Consider the following 6,009-nt stretch of genomic DNA (forward strand, 5'->3'; position numbering starts at 1 on the left):
CTATGGGCCTGTAATTATTTAGGCTGCCTACTTTACCAGCTTTGTCCTTAATGACCGGCACTAACAGGACAGACAACATTGAGTCTGGTAACAAGCCATGAATCATAAAGCCAGTAAAACAAATAGCAAGGAGAGGAGCTATCCTCATACTCGCATACTTAAGATGTTCAGCAGAGATATGATCCAAGCCACTTGCTTTGTTGTTGGACAGCTTGTTCATGGCATGATACACCTCATGTGACATAATCACCATCGAGTCATTACTCTCAATATTGTCCACCCTATACAAGTCACCTTGGACACAGTTGAATAAAGTGCTATAATGTTGTCACCATAACTCCACGATATTAGCTGTTCCGGAGATTCCATCTACAGTACATGGTAGAGATGTTTTGCAACTGCTAAGAGCTCTCACTTCCTTCCTAAAATCTGTAGCATTGTTACTTAGCAGCTTCTTAGCCATGGAATCAGCCCTCATAGCTTGCTCATTTTTACAGATGAAGTGAACAGCAAACTTATACCTTGCATTAGTGAGCTTCTTGTGCTCAAAGACAGGCCCCTGTCTGGGTCTACCTGCAATAGCCCATGATTTAGTGGCTTCACGGGCTTCAGTATGATACTCGGCTACATACTTATTCCAGCCAGGTCTGATGTTATGTGTCTTATTTTTATGCTTGCAGTAGGGCTTACTGCCTACATATAAGGCGCTTACTATATTTATTTATTTATTTATTTATTTTATTTATTCCGAACAAGTAAAGACATTAAAGACATTAATAGTAACAAAATCAAAATTATCAAACAATTGGACATTACAATCAATATTTACAAGCAATGAAAAGAACAAAAAGCAAATTTCCAATGTCCAACTCTGTGTCTGTACAAGCTCGAAAAGGAGTGAGAAGAAGAATAACTTATTAAATCTCACCCCTTTTCCCCAACACTTCTACCATATTTAAAAATCAATTAATTAATAATAATCATTATACATGGAGCAGATATCTCTCCTATGCTTCATATCTTTACAATTAACATTACTACATATTATTGCATCTTTAGGTAGATGAATATTGCTTAAGGATTTATCTGTATGGGCATAATAGGCTAGGATGTCTTCCTTTGTAAGCGTTGACCAGTCCAGTTTTTCTGTATTAAATCTATTTCTATCTCTGGATACCACAGGTATGTGTTCAACATTTATTGTCATAGCAACAGGTATATGATCAGTCATTGCTGCCCCGTACAGAATGCTCATACACCCCAATGAGGCATGTGCATCAGCTGTACTAATACAGTGGTCCAGCCATGATGTGGTGTGCCAGGCCTCACTAATATGTATAGCTATCTGTAGGTAAAAGCACTTTGCTTGACAATATTAAATTATTATCTTGACAGAACTGAGCCATATGATTGGCAAATAATGAGTTCCTATCTGAGATATCTGCATTCATATCCCCAATGACATATACACTACAATAATTATTGTTTTGAATGAAAGAATAGATGAAAGCAAGTCTATTTAAATATTCATCCTCATTCTGATGGCATTCATAGGGTGTATATACATTCAGGATAACAAATTCCTTGTTGTTGTGAGTAAAGTGTATGGCAATGCACCAGTCAACATCAAGCCGAATCACATTTACTGATGAGTCAAGCTTCTTGTTCCATAGAATAGCCACACCACCTGGTATCCTACCTCTGACTATTCCCATGCCAAGGTCAGTTGTAGACTCCCCAGCCCCATGAAAGTTGTCATTGAGAGAATTGAGTTTGTCCAAGTCTTGCTTCGCTAAGAATGTCTCTTGCATGCATAGTATGTCACAGTTCTCCAGGAGGTTGTCAACAACTGAGCGGCGAGCTTTATCCCCTGCGCTCTGGCCCAAACGCAGCCCACGACAATTGTACGATAGTACTCTTGTGGCATTCAAGTACTTAAATCGGACCTTGAATTACCATGTTTTATATTTACCATGTTTGCTCTATTTTTCGAAAGAAATATAATGGACTATTGAACTGCCTATTTTTTTTCCACTCAGCTTTTAAAATGTAGTGCTGTGAATCTTTGTGAGACTAGATTCTGGTCAGGACTCTTCTTCAGACTGTAGTCTGAAAAACGATGCTCACCCCAAACATCACCTATCCATGGTCTCCAGAGACGCTTCCTGACCTGTTGAGTTACTCCATCACTATGGCATTTTTTTTTTTAAACCAGCATCTGCAGTTCATTGTTTCTATATATCGCAATAATCCTTTCATATATGACTTTCTTTAGCTGTCCATGTTTAATAGCTGTGGGAATACTGCAAGAATGCCTCTGCTTGTCTAAAACTAGGATGAACTAATGAATTGCCAGCACTGCTTATTCAGAATTAGTTTGCCACAAATTTGTTTCCTTCAGCATTTATTAAATGTTGTTTCTATCAACATTGCCACTTTGCAGGAAATCAAATTGGGAGTGGTTCTCATTTGTACAAGTTGCTTCCAAAAACAAAAATCTTGTGACTGACTCATGATGACACGGCACAATATGCAGTTAAACTAAGGAGATGAATATGTGGGAGTCGGATAAAAGGTGTTTTTTAATCCCAGTCTGTTCTTGCTCCAGACGGGCATGTTCAGTATGTCATATGTAACTAACATCGCAATTATGGAGAAAGCACACAAAGTGCTAGAGTAACTCAGTGGGCCAGGCTGCATCTCTGGAGAATATGCTTGATGTTCTCCAAAGATGCTGGCTGACCTGCTGAGTTACTCCAGCACTTAATGGGTTTTTTTGGGTAAAGAAGCACGTGCCATTTCTTGTTGCTCATTTATGGAGTCTTGGATTGTTGTAATCAGTTAACAGAGAAAGATTGGATTTGGATTGTACAGCATGGAAACAGGCACTTCAGCCCACTAAGTACATGCCAACCATCGTTCTATGTTATCTCACTTTCTCATCCACATCAGACACATTTGGGGCAATTTACAGATGCCAATTAACTTACAAAGCCACAAGTCCTAGGAATATGGAATGAAAGCAGAGGAAACCCACACTGTCACAGGAAGAACTTGCAAACTCCATACTGCCAACATCTGAGATTAGGATAAACCTGGGTCCCTCGTGCTGCGAGTCAATGGCTCTATCAGCTACGTCACTGTGCCAAGGTATGGAATTTGGTGCTTCCTAAAGTTACTATTAGCCTGTAGATTAAAAGAGTGAATTTTGTGAGTGAAATTATTAAGATCAATTTGACGTCAATGCTACATTATGTATCTTTGGTGATTTATGATCTTGTCAGAATTTAAGGTCTTTATATTTGCTATGATATGAATTGACCAGTCGGAACAAAAGGAAAATTATGAGTCTGAATAAATGAAAACCTTTCTAAACATCCTCTGGCCATGTAATTACTTGTGTGGCTTGAAAAAACCTGTTCAGAAATGGTGTCTTCAACAAAAGCAATGTATGCCACAGATATCCGACTCGTGTGCCAGAGGGAGAGAGATCAGAGTATTACACGGCTAGTGATTCACTGAGGTAAACTGAAAATAGTCAGCCCTTGTGAATTAAGCTTGTAATCCTCAATCAAGATGGAAAATGGCATCTCGCTGCTCCATGTCTTCTCAATGTAAGCCCTCTGGCATTCAGTCTCTTAACTTACTGATCTAAAAATAGGTACCTTATGTAAAGGAGAGGAAATAACTGGAGCTGCATCTCTTGGTCTAATAAGTCAAGGAAACAGGCCAGCCTTTCTCATTAGCTCAAAGTGCTAAATAAATTTGATGGGTCAAGCAATATCTCTGGAGGACATGGATAGGTGATGTTGTGGGTTGGGATCCTACTTCAGACCCAAAACGTCACCTGTATGTGTTCTCCAGAGATGCTGCCTGTAACCCAGTTACTCCAGCACTATTTTTTCCGTAAACCAGCATCTGCATTCCCTTGTGTCTAGATTTCCAATTTGGTGGCTTGGGGTTGGGTGATAATGTGTCCCTGAAGCTACGTAAAGGCAGCCAGTACGTCAAAAGGAGTTCACTCTATGATCAAGGAATCACTTTTTAACCGAGAGACCACAGCAGAATCTGAGAGAGGACCAAGGTTTTCCAATGATACCTTGGTGAGGCAGAGGTGGGGGAGAAGGTGCTTAATCTCTCAGTATGGGATTCTGGGGTTTTGGTACAGACAGCAATTGGCATTACTAATGACAATAGTAATATAGAAACATAGAAATTAGGTGCAGGAGTAGGCCATTCGGCCCTTCGAGCCTGCACCGCCATTTAATATGATCATGGCTGATCATCCAACTCAGTATCCCGTACCTGCCTTCTCTCCATACCCTCTGATCCCCACATTAGCATTGAAGCTCTTCAGAGTCTGAGGAAGAGTCCTGACTGGAAATTCTACCTATCCATGTTCTCTAGAGATGCTGCCTGGCCTGCTGAATTACTCCATCACTTTGTGTCATCCTTGGGCAACACAGTAGCGCAGCGCTAGAGTTGCTTCCTTACAGCGCAAGATACCTGGATTTGATCCTGAGAGTTTATACATTCTCACTGTGGCCGCGTGGGGTTTTTTCAGGGTACACCGCTCTCCCACATTCCAAAGCCATGCACATCTGTAAACTAAACTAAAAATGTAAAGAAAGGAAATGGTTGACGAAAGCAGATCTGTGATAATTGACACCGCTGGTATAGAGGTTTCCTGTGCCTTTACATACTCAGTCACCAAGAAGACCTGTTTTTATCTCTTGCTTTATTAAGGTTTCATCAACAATGGTATCACCCTTTTGGACAATGTCTAACCTATTTCTGAAGTGCCAGTCTAGATTATGTGCTCAAATCTCCAAAAAGGCCTTAAATACTTAACTTCCTAACAGAGAGGCAGAATGTCACCACAGAATTAAAGCTAATACATAAAGAAAACAGTGAAACATTAAATCTGGAAAGTACTTAGTTTATCCTGACTGGTTTAGCATTCGTAGTTTAATGAGTCCGGATCGAGGTGTCGGAGGAGTAGGACCCCTCAGGCCGCTGCAGCAGCCTGGGGCCCAAGTGGGTCAGGTGCTGCCTCAAGTGGCTAAGTGTGGGAATTGGCCATGGCATGAAGTGGCACAGAGCAGCAGTGGAGGACATCACTGGGCCAGGCCGACCTCTGCAACTCCAACCCAGTGCTCCCACCAGGACATTGGACCAAGGTAAGACTACATTTTTAACACTTTTCTCTTTAGTTTTTAGTTTAGTTTAGAGATACTGCATAGAAACGGCCCTTTGGCCCACCTTTTATCTTACACTCAAGTGACAACCTACAGAAACTACTTTACACGCAAAACACGCCTTTGGAATATGGGAAGTAAACAGAGCAAGCCCACGCTGTCACAGGGAGAACATACAAACACCGTACAGTCAGCACCAGCAGTCAGGATCGAACCTGGGTGTCTGGCACTGCAATGGGCCTGTCCCACTTAGGCAACTATTTAGATGACTGCCAGGGACTAATTTAATGGAATTCACCTACCTCCACCTACGACAACCTACAACAGTAAAAATTGTCTCCGCTGTCGCCGAAAAAATGTCAACGTTGAAAGTTTGCGGCAGTCGCCTGTAGTTGTTCATAAAATCGCCTGTGGGACAGGCCCATTAGGCATCAACTCTACCACTGTGTCACTGTGTTGCCCAACTGCTGTAGATTACCATTTCAGAGTAATCCACTATTCCTACACTCTTGTACTTAAGTATGATTATGTTTATGATAAGTAAGCTTTTTACTAAACTGTTCGCACAAAAAGTAGTTTCACTGTACTTGGGTATGAGGCAATAAAGTACCATTGAACCCTTAGTGACTTTTATAGAGTTGATGGCTTAAACCATGGGAGAGCCTGATAGCATAGACTTGGGATAAGTCATTGTGGTCTAAATATATTTCATTTGTTTAACAATGCCAGGAAAGGTAAACAAATTAACGTACAACTCCAGAGTACACATACACCAGGGCTGCCAACTCTCACGCTTTGAGCGTGAGACTCA

This window comes from Leucoraja erinacea, chromosome 7 (genome assembly GCF_028641065.1).
Source record: "Leucoraja erinacea ecotype New England chromosome 7, Leri_hhj_1, whole genome shotgun sequence".
Taxonomy (NCBI): Eukaryota; Metazoa; Chordata; class Chondrichthyes; order Rajiformes; family Rajidae; genus Leucoraja; species Leucoraja erinaceus.